We start from the raw sequence: 21,078 nt of genomic DNA, 5'->3' as shown, positions 1-21,078 counted from the left end.
GTAGTGTAAGTAAATATAATCTATGTTTATGTTTAACTTTTGCATTGTATGCTAATCTAGGCCTGGGTTAGTGTATTTATATTTCATATTCCCAGGTGTAGGAACAAGGCCTAAGCCTTGCTCTATACAGAAAACTGAGTGAACTCTTATTGGTAAAATTGCAGACTACAACTGCATTCCTCTATTTGTAACTACCAGTCTATGTGCAAGATTGGTTCCACATTTAGTACCAGCCTCTTAGGGATGAACATATAAATGTAAACAAATCAGAGTAAATGTCATAAACTTAAGCAAAAGGCAACAAGTATTCCCATCAGCAACTGGCAGGAATCAAGCCATGGTAGGATTTTGCAGTTTTATCCTCATATCTTTATGGTATGAGGAATAGGCTAGGCCTTGCATATCCAGATTTCAGGCAGCTAGCTTAGGCCTACATTAACCATTCAGATGTGCATTGTGTACAAGTGTTAGAACCATCAGTAGGTGCACTGTAGGCATTACTGAAGGGTGTTTGAAGCATCTCTTTGATCCCTGGCTGCACCCACTCTTTAGCGCTTACCCTGTTACTTGACTGCCATGTACACTTCCTTCAGTCTTATTGTCCAAACCTCTAACTTTTAAAGGTTGCTCATACCTATTTTATATGGAAGTGAATTGCATGGTTTGCAATTGGCCCTATATTTATCGTTTATATTACTCTGTGTTTCATTGTTGTCAGATATTGCTTAAACTAGGCCATCACAGTTTCCTTTTTTTTCTTATTTTTTTTTTTTTTTTTGCCTTCCTCTTCTTACCAGTCCAAACTTCATTATCCCGTAGAGGATTGATATTTCAGGGGTTAATAAAGGGGTTTGGTATTTTGGCATATTCTGTTTAGAGGTAGTTCTCTACCTAAAAAGTTTTGTTCTGAGAGTTCCTTTATAAGTTCAGTTTGTTTGTAAGTCCAGCAAAGTTAGCCCAGACATCCAGCATTGTAGTTAGCCTATGACAGATAGTAATTTGTAGTCATAAAGCTTTCAAGACAATTTGGTCTTTATATGTAAAGTTTGTAATAAATAAACAATCTTTCTGTGAAAATGTGGCATGAAATACATGGAGTAAAATACCTTTGAAAGTTTGTATGCAGAGGACTCCCTATATATTTTTGCCAAAAGACAAATAATTTTTTTTCAATAATGGCATGTTTTTTCTTTAGGGCCCTCTTATCGAAACTGAAAGATAAAGGAAAAAGTCTACAAGCACGTCAAGAAGAAATTGCAAAAGCTCTTGAAGAAGCCAGAGAAAGAGAAAACTTGTCCAGGAAAGTGCCTGACCAAAATGATGTTCATGGATTTGGTAAGATTCTAAATTCATTGCATTTTCAATATGTTGCTTCTTGAGGAATGTACTGTATATGTTATTTTCACAAAGCTGTGTTTAATTGTTTCAGTTGCACTATACTATTTATAGTTGTTCTTGTAGAAATACAAACCATCGCTTTACATGTAAGAGTATCCTTAAGCTTGAGATGGAGACAGTCATTGAACATGATAATGAAGGTGGTTAACTGGTGAGTAAGGGTACAATCCTCGCTGTCATTCTGTTACTAAACCCTCATCTGAACAGTACATTACTGTAATCTCTTATTTTTATACTGTACAAGTAACTTACCCAGTAATTACTTAGCTAAGAGTTTCTACTCAAATGGCAGTTAGAATTCTGAATTCCACATTGGCTTTTCTTTTGTTTTGTGTAGGTGACTATGCCCTGCCCACTTTCAGGGTACAAAAGAGGAACAGCATCGCCAACATGACAATTTGTTTCTGTTGCTTGTAGTGTCAACACCTGGTGTTGTTACATCAGTTTAGAGTTTTTGGATTTGTAATTTTCTTCCTTGGTGAAGTATTTTTGTAGCCTTTTTGGCATTTTTTCACATAGTGACTCTTTTGGATTTGACTTTTCATGGTTTTGACGTTTCAACTAGTTAGGATATGTCCGACACTAGTAGTCCTAGTTTCTGGTATTGCAGTAAAGGCTGCGATACCCGGATGACAAAATTGACTTACGATTCTCACACCTTGTGTTCCGGTTGTAGAGGACAAGTTTGCTCTATTAATTTGATGTGTGACGAGTGCAGGGATTGGGGACAATAGAAATGGAAAACTTTAAATTCAGATTTAGCTAAGTTAGAAAGAGACAGGAAGAGGAAAGCAGCCGCTAAAGCCAGTTGGAAATTAGCTAGTCAGGCTTTGACTCCTAGATCAGGTAAGGCTGACATGTCTGTTAATTCTCCAACTGTTAACCCTTCCCCACTTGCATCAATTAATTCTCTTAAACCTCCCACTCCTTCTCCTGGCTCCATCACTTCCAAACCCAATCGCTTCGCCAGTCTTGAGAATAAATTTGAGCAATGTTTAAATCTGATAGTGAGTACAGTGGTCCGGTTAGGGGCATCAGTGCGTGTCCTGATGGACAAGTTTGAAAAAAGTGCTAAAGGTGAAGTGTCAGTGGAGGAGGCAGCCACTCGTCCTGCTGATTCTCCTAGGCTTCGGTCCCTGCCATACTCCCTGCTACCTGGGAGGAGGCATACCGGTAGCCCAAGGGAGGTCAGTGGGGTCCGCCCACAGACAGTCGTCCTCTCAGTCCAGCCTGTTGCATCCCAGGTTGCAACTAGAGACAGTCGCTGGAAGGGCATCTCGGAAGTTCATCGGCTTTCATCAAGTTCTGAGGAGTCCTCACCTAAAAAGAGCCGTCTTCGTCACTTCCCCAATGAATCTTGCCGCTTAAGAAACGTTTCTCGGGTAAAGATCAGTCCCCACATCTCCCTTACAAGAGAATGAGAGAGCCTTTCTTCAGTCTTAACCTTCATGTTGCAAGTGGGACGGACAGTCCAGAGTGTTTCTCCTCTCCTCAGTGCCAGGAGCGAGGTTCTAGTTCTCTGCACCTCTCAGGCGAGCAGCTCCAGATTTCGCGTAAGAGCCCTGTTCCCTCTGAACGTTCTGTATCGGCGGAACGCAGTGATGAGCATCGTGAAGCAGACAAGCGCCCAGTAGCAGCCAGGTGCCCTGATGTAGCCAAACGCCCTGATGCAGCTAAGCGCCCTGAAGCAGTCAAGTGCCCTGCTGCAGTCAGGCACCCTGAGGTGGTCGGACGCTCTTTTTTGTTGGAGCACCCAAAGCTTCCAATCACCCCCTAGCGCTTGAGCCCCCTCAAGACTCCAAGCGCCCTGCATCTTCTGATAATCCTTCTCCTGCATTGGACCCAGCTCTTGAGCCTTTGCAACGTAAACTGGATAATATCCTTCATGTTTTACGGAAACCTGCAGCACAGACAGCTCCTGAACTAGACCCGATTGTGTCTCCGATATCTTCTGAGGACTAGGAAGGGGAGCAGGACTTGTCTTCTACACTGTATGCAACACTCCTCAAGTTCCTTCTGCAGCAGCTCCCGGAATTTTTCACTCCAGCCTCTCCTTCCTTTCCAGCTTTGTCTTTCTTGATGAGCAGTCAGCCCTTGGATTTGATGAGACTTCCCAAGATGGTTCTCTTCATCAAAGAAAGCTCTTCTCCAAGTGGAGAACTGGCTTTCCGAGAAGAGGGAACAAGGAAAAGCCTGTTTTAGTGTTCCTCCCTCTTGTCTTGCATGCATGCGATACTTGTTGTATGCAACGGGAGAAGCTCCTTCCCTGGGAGTGGCTGCCTCCTATCCAGGGGGACTTTTCTGCGCTCATTGACTTGGGGCGTAGGTCGGCTCTCGCTTCGGCCAAGACATTCTTTTCAGCACAGGAGATGGATCATCTTTGGAAGAGTTTGTTCAAGTCCTTTGAGGTGTTGAGTTTTCTCAACTGGTGCTTGGGAGCAGCTGTCAAGAAGCTTCAAGATCCGGCTTTTTTGTGTGATGAAGTCTCAGACCTGTTTAATTTTCTCTCCTGCGCAGATAAAGCTGTTAGAGATGGCTCACAGGAATTAGCTGCTCTTTATGCCATGGGCATGCTTAAGAAGCGCGAACTTTGGGTCTCGTTCACATCAAAGGGCATTACAGCCCCACAGAAATTGGCTCTCCTTTTTTCTCCACAGAACAAGCAACATTTGTTTCCACAGCCCACCGTAAGTGAGATTGCTGTGAGTCTCCACCAGAAATCAAATCAAGATTTGTTGACCCAATCGACAAAGCGCCAGAGGGACTGGTCTGTCTTCCCAGTTAAACCTTCATCTCCTCTCGAGCAACCAAAGCCATTTCTTGGAGGGAATTGGAGACAGCCCTCCAGGTCCCAAGAATCAGTTAGATTTGCTCCCTGGGCAATCAAGAAATCTTCTTCCAAACCATCCTCTCGCAATTGAGAATTTAGTCCTTCATGCTCCAGTAGGGGCCAGGCTTCGCCTCTTCTGGGAGAGATGGAGCAAAAGAGGAGCGGATCAGTGGTTGATGAAAGTTTTAAAGGAGGTATACTCTAACCCCTTCAGGGAGAATCCTCCATTGACCAACACTCCCATCGTATTGACTGCTTACTCCATAGGATCAGAGAGGTATTCGGTCCTATCGAAGGAAGTGTCCTCTCTTCTGAGTAAAGAAGCAATAGAAATAGTAAATAAGGCAGACTCGAAAGGATTTTACAATCGCCTTTTCGTAGTGCTCAAGGCTTCAGGGCATTGGAGACCAGTGCTCAAGGTAAGTGCTTTGGACATCTTCGTAGAGAAAACAAAATTCAACATGGAAATCATCCATTCAGTTCTTGCTTCCATCTGTCAGGGAGATTGGATGATCTCCCTGGACATGCAAGACGGTTATTTCCATATTCCAATTCACCCAGACTCAAGGAAATACCTACGATTTGTTTTTGAGGACCAGATCTATCAGTTTCGAGCACTTTGTTTCAGTCTCTCGACTGCCCCACAAGTTTTCACTCGAGTGTTGGCTCTTTTGGCGGGTTGGCTACATTTAACGGTAGTGAGTATTGTGCTACAGTAAACCCCCCGTATTCGCGTTCTCATGGTTTGCGGACTCACGCATTCGCGGGTTTCTCTGTGGAACATATCTAGCCATCATTCGTGGAAAATTTGCCCATTCGCGGTATTTTTCACTGAGAAATATTCACTAATTACTGTATTTTCATATAATTTTCATGAATAAATGCACTTTTTGTGATAAAACTATTAAAATACTCAGGTATAAGCATTTTTACAAGGTTTTTCTTGGTTTAAGCTATCAAAATGGGCGGTTCTAAGTGTTTTTAGAGGGGTTTTAAGCATTCGCGGATTTGACCTATTCGCGAGGGGGTGTGGGACGCATCCCCTGCGAATACAGGGGGTTCATTGTATATCTGGACGATTGGCTAATTCATTCACCCACGAAGAAACGTTGCATGGAGGACTGACAGAAGACTTCTTTTAACCCAGGAATTAGGACTACTAATGAACTTCGAGAGATCACAAATGAATCCCACTCAGAAGATTCTTTATTTGAGAGTTCTGATAGCCTCTCTGAGTTTTTTGGCTTCTCCGTCACTCAAGAGAGTAGAGGACTGTCTGAGGAAGGTAGAACTCTTCCTCTCGATTCATTCTTACTACACCCCCCAGTGGATGAGCCTCTTGGGGATGATGGCTTCTCTGGAGCAATTTGTAAGACTGGGGAGACTTCACATGAGACCTCTCCAATTCTATTTAAGAGCTTGCTGGGATTGGAAGGTGCATCAAGATCGTCACTTCTTTCCGATAACCCCAGAGATAAAACAGGATCTGCGGTGGTGGAGGTCCACAGCCAGACTTTCGGAAGGGAAGTCTCTTGTTCTGGTGAGCCCTGACCTAGACTTCTTTCCTGACACGTTGGACCTAGGTTGGGGAGTGCTCCTCGGGAACCTGGAAGTCTCGGGGAGGTGGTCTTCGGAGGAGAAGGGGCTTCATATCAGCGTGAGAGAGTTGAAGGTGATACACCTAGGTCTGCAACACTTCGCAATGCAGGTTCACAACAAGACTATAGTGGTACATGTGGACAATACCACAGCCCTAGCATACACTGCTAAGTAGCGAGAGACCTGCTATGCTGGGTGGATCAGAACTAGACTCCATTAGTCACCCGGTTCATACAGAGCAAGTGCAATGTCCTGGCGGACGAGTTGGGCCTCGACAAACAAATTCTGCCCACGGAGTGGACACTAGATCTTCGTGTGTGTGCCAGCCTTTGGAAATTATAGGGTCAACCAAACATAGATCTGTTTGCAACTTGCAGGAATTACCGCCTTCCTCTGTTCTATTCCCCCTTTCCAGACCCTCTAGCTTGGGCGACGGATGCAATGATCCTAGACTGGTCCAACCTAGATCTTTACACCTTCCCTTTGTTCAGGATGATTCAAGAAGTAGTAAGGAAGTTTCACTCACACCACAATGTAAGGATGACTCTCATGGCTCCCTTCTGGCCACAGAAGGAGTGGTTTGAGGACCCTATCGATCTCCTCATAGACTTTCCAAAGGCTCCTTCCTAAGATTCCAAGTCTTCTCAGACAACCCCACGTCAGGATATTTCATCAAGGCCTATCGTCTCTGGCCCTGACAGGATTTCGACTGTCTACAGACTCGTCAGAGCGAAGGGATTTTCTAAATCGGCATCAGAGGCTATCGCCTCCAATAATGTCTACCAAGCTAAGTGGGCATGTTTTAGGAGCTGGTGTAGAAGAAACAAAGTTTCTTCCTCTAAAACATCTATCGCTCAGATAGCAGACTTCCTTCTCTATTTGAAATCATCTAAAGGATTGTCTGTCTCAACAATAAAGGGTTACAGAGCGATGCTCAGCTCCGTTTTTTCGACATAGGGGTCTAGACATCTCGAACAATCAAGACTTGTCTGAACTAATTAAATCTTTCAATATCTCCTCCAAGTCCAAGAAAGAGGAGTCCTTCTCAGAATCTTGATGTAGCTGTTAAGTGGCCTTCCGACCCTCGCTTTGAACCTATGCGTTCTTCCTCTTTAAGGGATCCGAGTCAGAAAACTCTCTTTCTGGTTGCCTTAGCAACAGCTAGGAGAGTAAGTGAACTTCAGGCAATCGACAAAAGGGTCTGTTTATCGCAAGGGAACGCAGTCTGCTCCTTTTTGCTTGGATTTCTAGCAAAAAGTTAAAACCCATCGCATCCCTTTTCGATTTCAAGCTTACCGGATATTCTAGGCACGTAAGAGGAGGAGAGAGAGCTGTGCCCAGTGTGTGCCCCCAGATATTATTTATATTGGATGGAGAAGGTTAGAGGCCAGTTTGGTAATCTCTGGTGTTCGGTGAAAAATCCCTCTAGACCCCAATTGAAGAATACCATTTTGTTTTTCTTGATGGATCTCATCTTTGAGGCACACTCGCAATTAGCAGAGACTGACTTATCACTATTGAAAGTTAAAGCTCACAAGGTAAGAGCAGTTGCTACTTTGGTAGCGTTCAGATACAATCTTTCTTTCTTTGCGATCTTGGAGGCAATTCTTTGGAAATGCAAGTCGGTGTTCGTGATGTACTATTTGTGGGACGTCAAGACAGTTTATGATAAACGCAGTACCTTGGGACCTGTGTCCATAGCTGGTGTGGTGATGAGTGGGGAAGTGTAGAAAGTGTCCCTTCCTTTCCTTTTCTCTTCGCCTTGAAAATGGTGTTGAGTTCTTGGGTAGTGGAGTTGTTTTTTATCGTTTAATCATTATATTTAATTATGGTGTAGGTGACTTTGTTTTCTGGTATATTATTTTTGTGGTACTGTGCCCAGGGCAGTGGCAATTATGTATGCTTTGTTGACCTTTGGTGTACACCTTCATCGCAAAGCTTGGTCTTATACTTCGTCAGCCTTCGGAGTACTCCTTCACTGCGAAGTGTCCCATTTAAGTAGAGGCACGTATGGCCATGTTCACCACGTTGCCACAGGATGAGATGAGTGCCACCAGGGGCAGTATCTACCTGCAGCAGCTTTCTCACCAGGTAAGGAACAACATTTATCTCATCAATTATAACCTAAGCTTTTGTCCATGATTCCTCACCACCTTTCAGTGTGGAATCAGTTGAGTAATTACTGGGTAAGTTACTTATATAAAAATGACATTTTCATAATAAAATTAAATTTTATATATACTTACTCAGTAATTACGGATGGAGCCCACCCTCCTCCCCGCACATGGACTCTTTTTGCATAAACAAATTGTCGTGTTGGCAATGTTGTTCCTCTTTCATACCCCAAAAGTGGGCAGGGCATAAACACCTATACAAAACAAAAGAATCACTACCGTGGAATTCAGAATTCTAACTGCTGTTCGAGTAGAAACTCTTAGCCAAGTGATTACTGGTTAAGTATATATTAAACTTAATTTTATCATAAAAATGTCATTTTGAGCTATAGAATACTGTAAATGAATTGCTGACAATTTTGACATATTTTGTATATGCAAACCAGTGAAAATTTTTACTAGACATTCTTGTAAATTTCTCTCCAATGTCATTTACTAATTTACTCTAGCAGTGAAGCTTGTATATCACTAAACTTTGTTATGTTGTATGATTTGCAGTCATGATGATGGTTTAGAATACTACCCTTATTTGTTTTGCATTGCAGAATGGACTGGAAGCCTCACAAACAATTCTGTTAGTGACAGAGGTAAAATAATGGAAAAGAAGGACTTGTGTAAAGATGAGGATGACCTGAATCCTTTGGAGCTTATGGCCAACCACTCTTCCGTCATTGATCATCGTGAAAGTAGATCCAGGTTAGTACATCTGATATTGCTATTTTGGGGTTAATGCTTTCTATAAACTTATCAATACAGAGAAAGAGAGGAAAAATCATCCATGCAATACAGTATACAGTGGACCCTTGAATTTTGCAGGTTTTTGGTTCCAGATTTGATTAATTGCAGAATTTTCATCGCTAATTAAATGGATTCTTTTCTATTTTTGTGGCCATTCAGGTAAACTTGGAGATTACTTGCATAGGTTTGCATTGTTTAGAAAATACACCTACCTGTACATATTGTCCTATTTTACTATTAAAATACAATACAGTACAGTAGTGTATACAGTCATTATAAATATAAATGACATTACTGTAAGCTGTATAGTATTCTAAATAAATTTATTGGTGTACATTGTAAAACAGGAAGTTAGAAGAGGATCCAGCAAGCATAATTGCCAGGGAGCTTGAGCAGTTGGAAATCATCGATTCAAAACTGGAAGAAGGAAAACTGAAAGACAACCCAGAGTTTGGGGCAAAGAGAGACAAGTTGATCCAGAAGAAATATGAGCAAAATGGTCCACCCAAAGTCTCTTTCAAGCCTTTCAGGTACAGTTTTTGTTTTAAGTTTTGTACCCAGAGGACAGTGTTGTCAGCTGCTAAGATACATTGGGATATTATCTGTTCATCACAAACCCACATTTATATTGACCCATCAGTTGCAGTGTGGCTAAACCATTGATTAATATAATAGTCTACAAACTCCTAACATTTTATTTATGAAGACTATACAGTAAACCCCCTGTATTCGCGGTCTCACAATTCATGGACTCACCTATTCGCGGATTTCTCTATGGAACATATATACGTGTTATTTGCTGAAAATTCGCCCATTCATGGTATTTTTCACTGAGAAATATTCACTAATTACTGCATTTTCATCTCATTTTCATGACTAAATTCACTTTTTATGATAAAACTATTAAAAGACTCGGGTAGTGCTAGAGTTACGATATTTTATCTTACGATAATTCAGTTTTGCAATGGGGTAAGCAATTAATACCGATACGACAATATTTATAAAATATTTGTAAATTTCACGTGGGCGCAGGCAGCAGCATACAGGCAGCGAGAGAAACCAAATTACAATAGACCAGCTTCTTTTCCTCCAACTCTTTATCCCATCTTCTAGTTAAAAAAGTAAAAGAAAATGATAAAAGTATTGTTAGTAACGTTATACTGTACTCTTGCGTAAATGCGTACAGCCATAAACAACCGACTGAGCAACTGTTGTTTTGTTTATCACTGAATTGGATAACAACAGCACTTTTGCTTATATTTCAGCCATGGTATGATAAAACACAATTGCCGTAAGCTATAGTACAAATGACGTTAATTAGAATAGGACTGATATATTTTTACATTATACCCTTATTTGGTATGGATAAAAGGTCGGCAAGGAAATATACTGCTAAATTTAAGCGGCAAGTTGTGGCTGAAGCTGAGAAAACAATGTTCAAGCTGCTAGTGACTATAAATTATTGTGCATTGGCAACATGGATGAAACTTGACTGTAATTAAAATTGGAGAGAAAGTATTTTAATCAAAACTATTGGGCATGAAAGAACACACAATTGCTATTTTTATGCCAATAAACGATAAATACGTAAAGCTCATATTATGATAAATCAAGTGAAAATAGCGAACGGAATCTTGATTTTTTTTACACATAACAAACACCCCCAAACGGCCATCGTCATCTATTAATGTAACAAATAGCTGAATTAATTTCACAACGAGACGTATTTAAGTAATATTTCAACTTAAAAACACTTCATATAATGAAAAATAACCTTGCCCCGTGTAAATAAAGTATCTAGAGATTCATTTACACTAACTAGAATAAGAATAGCACTCTGAACTGAGTTAAATGCAGCGAAATGAACACCGAGTAAACATTTCCAAACCAAAACATTGATTGCTATGAGTGCAATTTATAATACAAAAGCAATAAAGTATAAGAATATATAAAATATTAGCGGGTACAGTGAATTAAGGCATAACATTTTAAAAGCTCCATGGAAGAGATGCATATTCATTATGTTGATGTTTTTCTAGTATGATATGTGAATATAGAATACAGTATAATGTAGGCTACACTACCGTATATGCCTATGATATACCATAGTGTAGACTAAGCTAATTCTTGTTTGTTATTCAATTTCTCTTTGTATTGAATTATCATAAGTCACTCTGCATGAACCTCCAGAATTAGCTGATATTAATAATCACTGTACCGTGTGTGTGTGTAGAGTATACAGTACTTTATAGTGTAGGCTAGGCTACCATATATGTATACATGGTACCAAGTACCCTAGTGTAGGCTAGGCTATATTCGAGATACGTTTTGGTATTTCTTATGTTTTTTCCGACAAATGATGGGTTTTTTTGGAACCTAACCCCATCGTAAGTAGGATAATACCTGTATAAGCATTTTTAGTTTGTTTTGTTTATGTTTGAACTTTCAAAATAGGCAGTTCTAAGTGTTTTTAGAAGGGTTCTAAGTGTGGGTTTTAGCTATGCGCGGGGGGGGGGTGTGGTATGCATCCCCCGCGAATACGGGGTGTTTATTGTAACTCCTTTCTATTTTTGTTCTCATTTTATTTTAATACTAATTAGGTCCAGCTTTTTTGTATTAGCAATTGAACCGTATTCTATTTTTGTTCTCATTTTATTTTAATACTAATTAGGTCCAGCTTTTTTGTATTAGCAATTGCACTGTAGGAGGGGTAGTACCATCAGTGCACCTCGTGGTGTACTGTGGGCATTATGTACTTAAGGTTTCTTGCTGTGTCCCTCAGCCTCTAGCTGCAACCCCTTTCATTACTGTTACTACACCTCTGCTCATATTCTTTCTTCCATCTTAATTTCCTCATTCCCCCAACAATTGTTTCAGCATTATTTGTATGACTGAATGACCCCATAGGTCCCAGCACTTGGCCTTTGGCCTAAATTTTGTGTGTCAATTCCAATATTATGAATATTGAAGAATTATTGTACATGCCCAACAATTTATTGTATAATACTTTTCAATTATTTTAATTTTGTTTCACCAGAATTTAGATGCTGGCAGTGTATGAGCACATATAATTTTCAGAATGTTTTGAATTTTTGTAAACTTATGAAAAATTTGTTAATGTCTGGCTCTCATGGAGTATTGCGAGTCATGCACTGTGATTATTTCATACGAGTTTCTGTGTATAAAACATTTTTTATCGGTTAACCATCATTCTGTATTTCACAGGCCCCTTAATCATAAACCAACTCAGAGTAGACCAGTGATTTGTATATCCCAAGAGGAATCACAGAAACTGGAAAAAGAATATTTAGATAAACAGAAGGTGAGTACAGTACTGTGTTTTATCTCATGTTAATTATGTAGTTCCATAATTATTTAGCTATTAGATCTTTATTAGTATGAAAAGAAAGATACTGGCATTCAGTGTATGAAACTGGAAAGCTTGTCTGTAAGAGTCTGGAACATGTCAGTTAAGCTTTATTTAGTCTGATGTATTTTATAGTATATTTATAAAAAGCCTTTGCTTAGTCTGTAACATAATCATGACTGAACTCTGCCCACTTTTGGGGTAAGAGAGGAACAACTTCAGCAGAGAGTTCAATTGTTTTCTGCCGGCTCTCGACTGAAGTTCAGTTGTGAGCAGTCAGCTTAGTTGTTCCTGTACGATATACAAACCATCAGTCCTTTACATTAGGAATTACTTATGGCGAAGCTGGAAATGGCCATTAAACTCTTGGACAAGGGATTTAGGCAGTAACTACCGTCCGGTAGGCGGGAATACCCTTTCTGCCTGGATGTAAACATTCCAGTTTGCTTTCGGCCATCATGCGTTGCAGATGTGTTTCCGGAGCTCTTTGCCTGACTGTTATTAAGCTTTTTTTTCCCGGTGGGATCTTTTTTATCTTTTTGTGTATTTATTGGGTGTATTTGATATTTGTTAATATACAAACCCACGATTTTTGACAGCCTTGCATAGGCCGTCATCCCCCAGTGTGTGTCTTGGGGTCAGCGGCCAGAGGCGTAACAAATTCGCTCCCCTTTTATTGGACCTCATGCCCTCTGCTTGTACAAGGGCATGACTGTATCCCTATCTTGACTTGTGCTTAGTGTTGCTCTTCGCCGCCTCGACCAGATGAATGTTTTTTCCCTGGGCAAAGAGTTCATTTTGGTCGAGCCACCCAATCAAGCTCCTTTCCCTTCCTCTTCCTTGACAGAAGCAATTCTTCTTGCCTTGGAGGGGTCTTATGTCGATTAGCGGATTGTCCTGGCTCTGGCTCGCCCGGACTTGGATCTCTCACTGTGTCTCTTTGCCATGAAGGGTGTTCCCTCTCACAACAAGAGACGATGCACCTGGAGAACACCAATATGATGTCCCTCCAGGTAGTCTCCCAATGAAGCTGTGATCCTTCACTTTTTCAAGGCTTTGCCTCCACAGAGGTCTCTGCCTTCTAGAGACTATTCCAGCCTTGGGGTGGGTTCACCTACCCAGCACCAGACAGCAACCTGTGGGCAATTCTGGTGCTAAGAAGAAGGGCACTGTCCTGATTCTGATCTCCAGTCTAGTAAGTCGTGAGTCGTCACATTCCCTCAGGAATGGACCTTTACTCATTTCTGCTCCCCTCTTTTACAGAGAGTAGGTAGATACCGCAGTAGTCAAGGAACGTGCCAGGGTAACTGCCTTGTGCTCCTGACAATGGTTGCCTAGCCCCTAAGAAGTCTCAGGTTCCGAGGGCACTCGCAGAACACCCAACCTTTCTCATTTTCTTCTTAGAAAGTACACATATGTGTATCTTCCAACCCTCTTTCCATCAGGAAGAGAGGAAGGGAGAATGCTCAGAATGGCATCCTCCTCCTGCTGGTGCCTTGATGAAGGAATGACTGTCAGTCATGGGACTATATGACAGGAACCTTTGAATATGTCTGCATATTCTCCTCGAGACATACTTCTGTTCTCAGATGCACCGACTGGTGAATAGACGCACACTTGTAAGACCATTGTCTTTGAGGTGTGTGACCAAGACAATAAGTACCTTCTCATCAACATCCTGGAACTCAAGGCATTTCCCTGGCCCTCCGAGAGTTGTAGGATCGGTTTTTTTGAGATACTCTTGGGTGTTATTAGGCAACAACACACCACAGTAGTGGCATATGTCACTAAAGAGGGCCTCGTTTCCCTCCTGTTTCTTTAATTGAGTGTAGGTGCTCGAGTGAACTTTGGTGCACTCTGTAGAGCCATCAGCCAGATACTGTACATTCCAGGTAATGGGATGTATTGGCAGACAAGCTCAGCCTGTGGCATTGAATGACAAGGACAGAGAGCTCCCTTCACTCAATTCTTCACAGAGGTGTTGCTCGACTGGAGGGGTCCCTATCATCCTTATATTCGCCTCCTGGCTCAACAGAAGTCTACGGGTCTTCTGCTTAATCATACCAGATCCATGGACCACTACAGGGATGCATGCTGACACGGTGGGACAACTTTGACGTCTTCATCTTCCCTTCGTATGTGTCTAATTCGCAAGGTGTTCAGCAAGTGTCGTTCACCCCGAATTTAGATGAATGCTGGAAGACTTCAGCTTTTGCCCGACCTGCTAGCTCTGCTTCCGAGGCACCAAGAAGAGTTCCTCCCTGACGCGACCTTCTGTATCAGCGACACGTGAAGCTGTTCCTCTGGCAGTACAATCCCTGTGCCTTCGCGACTAGAGACTATCTGGCTTCCCTTGCAAGCATAGGCTTCTCACCAAGCAGCAATGGAGATAGCTGGATGTCTCTATCATCCTCTGCAGCAGTACCCAGAAATTGGAGCCATCTTGGCTGGTTGGTGTCGTCAACGGGGGACTCTTTCTCTGGTCAGAGCCACTCTTCAGCAGGTCATGGACTTCCTTGTCTCCTCCGCCGAGGGTTGCGTCTCTCCGATTCAGCTGTGAAAGATGTCGGCCCTATCTGGCCTAGTCTTCCATCTGAAAGTAGCCTTTTTCTCTGCAGTCAAGATTTAGATACTAATGAGAAGCTTCCAACGGTCTTGCTGTTCCAGGGGCCTCAGGTCCCTGGGTGGCAGATGACCCTCATTTAGGGTTCCTGTCTCGTGCTTTGCACACGCCCTTGCAAGAGTCATCAGACAGAGATCTGCCTCTCAAGACCATCTCTCATCTCACTCCAGCCTTGGCGTAGATGATGGATGATCTTCATGGACCTACAGGGGATGGATTTCAATGCCTCGACTCTGTCTTGGATCTCATAGCAGACTCCGAATCCATCGACATCTATTGCCAAGTTCGAGTCCTTCTTGATCCTCTCCTCCTTGGACTTTGTAATTGATGACCCAGATCAATCACTACTTTGTCCTGTTAGGGTGCTGCGGTACTTTCAGAAAAGGCTCAACATCCCTAGCCTGTAGGTCGTCGATTTTTTCATTAGTACTGATTCCCCCAAGGAAGAAGTGTCTAAGGACACGTCTTTCTTTTGGCTTTGTGAGACAATCGGAAGGATGTACTCTACAGCTGGCGACGAAGACACCTGTACACTCCGCCCGAGAGCTCACGAAGTCAATGGCCTGGTCCATCCCTCGCATTCTGGAAGATTCTGTTGGTCTGGAAGCAATATGTGGTCTCATTAGACTACATTTGTGTCTTCTACCTTTGGGTCTTTGCCCACAGGCCCTTGCAACCTTTTTTTCTTGGTCCTGTGTCTGAGAATAGAACTCAACCGACACTTGCTGGAACTGGTGTATGATGCAGTAAGTCTACACATCAAGCACCCGATCTATTTTTCTCTCTGGAATCATAGGAGCAATCCCACTCCTTCCTCTGCAAGGGGAGGAAGGAGACCCTGGTAATAAGGGAAATCCTTTTTTGGGTCTTTACCTTACTGCCTCTGACTTTAGATTCTTCCCAGTCTGTTTTCATATGAGTTACAATTCCTCACTTATTCGAAAAGGTCCAGATGTGTGACATTTGATCTCGCAGTTCCTCTACAGTACTCAGATCAATATGTCAGAGGCACAGTACTCCTCCTCACTCTTTCAACCAGGAGGAGTAACCCAGGTGTGGAGAACTCCAGTCAGTTCAAAGAGACTCACTCAGATTCCTCCCTCCAACCAGTAAGTCTTCCTAATGTAAAGGACCGATGGTTTTTATATCATGTAGAAACAAATCACAGTTTTTTAAATTAAATTGTATTTTTCCTAGTTATACAAACCTGAGGTCCTTTACATTACATTTTTATGCCCACCTCATGCCATCCCTCAATCTGAAACCTGGGCTAAAAGGCAAACTGGAATGTTTACATCTGGGCAGGCAGGTAGTTACTGCCAAACCACGTTATCCAATAGTTTGACCGCTGTTTCCAGCTTTGCCGTAAGTAATTCCTAATGTAAAGGACTTCAGGTTTGTATAGTTAGGAAAAATACAATTTCCTTTAAAAATATTGTGATATTTAAATTTTTGACACTTTTCCATTTGAGATGCTTCTTTTGGTGAAGCATTGGCAGTCTATGCTTTTGTATTTATGTTAGGTCCTTTTAGGGAGACCATTTTTTTCACAATTTAAGGCTTTTTTCCTCAATTTGACATTGATTAAGACACCTGTTGTTGACTTTTTAGATTTAGTATGTCAGACTCTTGCAAAACTAGCTTATGTTATTGCAGCAAAGGCTGCAGTATGGGACTTACTAAAGCAAAATATGACTCACATTGTGTACACAGAATGTAGGGGACAAGAATGTTCAATTGATCGAACCTCTGACGACTGTTCAGAGTGGGACGCTAAAAAATGGAAAGTTTTGTGGTCTCATGTAGCAAAACTGGATAGGGATAGAAAACATAAGGTGGCTGCTAGAGCCAAGAATAAGACAGAAGATAGCAAGACTGTAGATAGTTCTGCAAAGTCTTCTGATGATAATATTCTTACTTTATTTATGCCTGCTCCCACTATGGCACCTGTTCCCAGTCCTTTATCTATTCAATCTGCTCCTTTACCCAGCTCCCTCACTTCCGAACCCGACCCTCTTGCCAGCCTCGAGTCAAAGATTGTATGTAATTTCGATGCTAAGTTGGGAATAATAGTGGATACAGCAACCCAATTAGGGACTTCAGTGCGAATCCTAATGGACAAAGGGGAAAGAAAAAGTGGTGGTGAAGTGTCAGTGGCGGAGGTGGTAGTGAAGTGTCAGTGGAGGAGGCAGCTGCTTGTCCCACCGACGCTCCTAGGCAAAGGTCACTGACTTACTCCCCTGCACATGGGAGTAGTCATACTGGAGGCCCAAGGGAGGTTGGTGGGTTTGCCCCTGGGCAGTTGCCCCCTCAGTCGGACCTGTTACAGTGTCCCAGGTTGCGAGAAAGGATGGCCATTGGAAAGGCTTCCAGGCAGAAGTGAGTAGGTTGTCCTCGAGTTCCAAGGCTTCCAGCCCTGAGGAGAGGCGCCAGTGGCGCTTCAGTGACTGATCGCAACCACTGAAAAGGCCTGCGGCGGATATGGTCTGCTCCCTTCCGGTGCCTTACAAGGGATTCAGAGAGCATCTGTAATAGCCTTCGTGTAGTTTCTGGGGTTCCCCAAAATGCTTTTCTCCAGAACGTCATGTGCTGGAACCCAGGCATTCGTCTGCACCAAGACATTCTTCGTCTTCTCGCGAGCGCCCAGTAGCGCCCAATAGCAGCCAAGCTTCCAGCAGTGTCCGAGCACCCAGTAGCACCCACAGTGCACAAGTGCCCTTCAGTATCCGAGCGCCCTACAGCGCCCAAGAGTTCAACTCCCAGACAGTCTGTGCCTCTTGGAATGCTTGGCACATTTTCTGACGCGCCTGGCGCCAGATGCCAAATACTTGGCGACAGCTAGCCTTTCGATTCCTACAGCTAACACTGTGGACCCATCGCTAGCACCAATTCAGCAACAGCTGGCTGACATCTTAAATCTTCTTAAGAGAGAGCCTTCTTCTGCTCAGGCCCCTATCGAGTTGCATGTATCCCGTTTAACCGGAGGAAGAAGGTGAAGAAGGTGATGTGGATCAGGGCTCCCCTCCGTCGGCCTATGCAGCCTTGTTGAAGTACCTGCTGCAAAGCTTCTTGGGATTCTTCTTGGAGGTATTCTTCGTATGACACCGGGGAAGTTCCCTCTCTGGGAGTGGCTGCCTCCTCCCAGGGGGACTTCTCGGGACTTATTGACTTGTCTCGGAGGTCAGCCTTCGCCGTTGCTAAGGTGATGTTCTCCCCTACAGAGCTTGACCATCTTCTGGAAGAACTTTTTTATAATTTACGAAGTGATAAGCTTCTAGGATTGGTCAGTGGGTGCATTAGCTCAAAAGATCAAGAACTGCTCTTTGCTACCTGAGGAGATCGTAGCGGATTGGCTGAATGTCCTGTCATGCACTGATAAGGGCATCAGGAAAGGCTCCCAAGAGTTAGCATCTCTCTATGCCATGGGAGTACTGAAAAAGAGAGAGCTGTGGTGCTCGTTTACCACGGAGAGCGTTATGGCTTCACAGAAGTCTGCTCTTTTGTACTCTCCTCTCGATCGCCAGCACTTCTTCCCTCAATCTACAGTCAGCGACCTTTCCTCGGAGCTTCAGAAGAAAAGCACACAAGACCTTGTAGCTTGTTCACCTAGATGCCCCAGGGATCCTTCGTCTACGAGTACCAGGACCGTTTCTCCCCTTCAGCCACTGCCCTTTAATGGTAGCAGACCCAGAACCCAGTCAAGACTTAGGACAGACCTGCGTTTCTCGTCTCAACCGTTTAAGAAGTCCTCCTCCAAGCCCTCTGCTCAGAAGTGAGGATCCTTTCCTCCATGCGCCAGTAGGAGCCAGGCTCCTCCATTACTGGGAGAGATGGAGCACAAGGGGAGAGGAGGAGTGGATTGTGTCAGTGCTGAACAAAGGCTAATCCATCCCATTCAAGGAGAAGCCCCCCATTAGTCAACACGGCCATCATGCTGACCGCCTACCCAGTAGGATCTGAGAGGTTTTTGGCCCTCTAAAACAAAGTCACATCCCTCTTCGAGAAGAGAGCCATCAAGAAAGTCGAAGAAGTCAGGTCGGACAATTTTTACCGGTCTCTTCGTAGTTCCCAGAGCATCAGGGGGATGGAGGCCAGTACTGGACATGAGTGCCATGAATTTCTGTGTCGAAAAGACAAAATTCAGCATGGAAACAAGTCACTCTGTCATGTCATCCATTCATCGGGGTGATTGGATGACAACCATAGACATGCAGGATGCCTGTTTCCACATTCCTGTACATCTGGAGTCCACGGAGTACCTGAGATTTGTGTTTCACAACAGTGTACCAGTTTTGAGCCTTGTGCTCTGGCCTTTCGACCGCTCTTAAAGTTTTCACTCAAGTCCTTGCTCTGCTCGCCAAGGGGCTACATCTGATGGGGACAAACATCTCTCTTTTTAGATGATTGCCTCCTTTGATCACTGTCGAAGGAGAGGTGCATGGAGGACCTTATGAGGACCCTTTGACTAGCACAGGAATTAGGCCTGCTAATCAACTTCAAGAAGTCCCAGATGGTTCCATCACAGACGATTTTCCATTTGGGGATGATGATAAACTCTCAGAGTTTTCAGGTTTCTCCATCCCCCAAAAGAATTCAGTCATGCCTGAAGAAAGTCAGTGAGTTCCTCACCCATCAAACCTGCTCAGCCAACCAATGGATAAGCCTTCTCGGTACCTTAGCCTCCATGCAACAATTTGCCAAGTGGACAATCTTTAGAGCTTGTGTAGAAGGCATGACATCTCACCTTCTAAGACATCTGTAGCAGACATTGCTGACTTTCTTCTATATTTGAGGACATCTAGGCGACTTTCCTCCTGTATGATCAAAGGATACAGGGCAATGCTGAGTTCAGTGTTTTGGCACAGAGGAAAGGATCTTTTCAATAATCAAGACCTGTCCGGCCTCATAAAGTCATTTGATACTTCCAAATCCAAGGGACAAGAGGCCGTCTCTTGGAATTTGGACATAGTTCTGAAATGGCTCTTGGGACCCTGCTTCAAGCCTCTTCACTACTAGACCTTACCAGGAAGACCCTTTTTCTTGTAGCATTAGCGACCGCCAAACCGGTCAGTGAGATGCATGCTCTCGACAAGAGAGTCGGATTTTCCCAAGGTGATGCCTTATGTTCATTCACCCTGGGCTTTTTAGGCAAAAATGAAGAACCAACCAAACCCTGGCCTTGTTCCTTCACTATTAAAAGCCTGATGGAGATAGTGGGCCCATATGAGGAGGAGAGAGTTCTGTGCCCAGTGAGAGCACTGAGGTACTACTTGCACAGAATGGAGATTTGAGGTCCTTCAATAAATTTATGGTGCTCGGTTAGAAATCCGTCCCGTTTCGTCAAAATATGGATTGTCTTTCTTCTTGAGGGATCTGATCACCGAAGCCCATTCTCAGATTGGAGAAGAGGTCTTAACATCCGTCAGAGTCAAGGCTCACGAGATCAGAGCTGTCTCCACGTCATTAACTTTCAAATACAACCTATCTCTTATCGATTCTTCAAGCGACTTACTGGAAATGTAAGTCTATCTTTGCGTTCCATTATCTTTGTGATGTGGAAACAGTTTTCGATAATTGTAGTACTTTAGGGCCGTTGCCCATGGCTGGCATGGTGTTTGGGGTGGAAGCGTAGGAAGCTTTTCATCCTTCCTGTTTGCTTCGCCTTGTACTAAGGTGTTGAGTTGTAAGGGGATCCTGGGGGTGCTGTGTACCTGGAGTGCCCACCAGTCTTAGTTTTTAATGGATGGCTGGTGGTTTTATATTTTATGGTGTAGGTTATGTTTGTGTTTTTTAATTCTGGTCAATTGGTTTGTCAGTACTGTGCCCAGGGCAGGGGCAACTGGCTACTTGCATATCTGTTAGTCACCAGGTTCATCCCTTGCTGCAAAGCCCCCACTGATGTAGAGGTGCGTCTGGCCAATTTGCCACACCCTACATGGTTAAGATGAGTGCTGAGCAGAGGCAGTATCTACCTGTAGCAGCTCTCTTACCAGGTAAGGAACAACAAGCATTGTACCAATGCTAATAATTTCAATTCTCTAACTCATTATCATTCATAATGTTTTGGGGTAGAAAAAATCCATATACCCCACCTCTGTGTCAGTGAGGGATTCAGCAGTGTAATTACTTGGTAACTTACATATATAAAAATGACATTTTTATGATAAAGTTTTATGTGTACTTACCAAGTAATTACAAATCAAAGCCCTCCCTCCTCCCCTCATATGGAAAGAAGGGCAAAAATAATTGAACTCTTTTCTGAAGTTGTTCCTCTCTTACCCCGAAAGTGGGTGGGGTCTAGTCACCTACACCGACACTAGAGCTACCGCTTATTTCAAAATTTTTAAGC

General features: G+C 43.2%; 1 pseudogene; it reads left to right on the top strand.

The window, feature by feature from the left end:
• LOC136845307 (myosin heavy chain, striated muscle-like) overlaps nt 1-21,078 on the top strand; it is a 58,400-nt pseudogene that overhangs the window by 35,755 nt on the left and 1,567 nt on the right.

The sequence above is a fragment of the Macrobrachium rosenbergii genome, chromosome 13 (genome assembly GCF_040412425.1).
Source record: "Macrobrachium rosenbergii isolate ZJJX-2024 chromosome 13, ASM4041242v1, whole genome shotgun sequence".
Classification (NCBI taxonomy): domain Eukaryota; kingdom Metazoa; phylum Arthropoda; class Malacostraca; order Decapoda; family Palaemonidae; genus Macrobrachium; species Macrobrachium rosenbergii.
The sequence above is the reverse complement of the archived record's forward strand: the minus strand, read 5'-3'. Positions and strand labels throughout refer to the sequence as shown.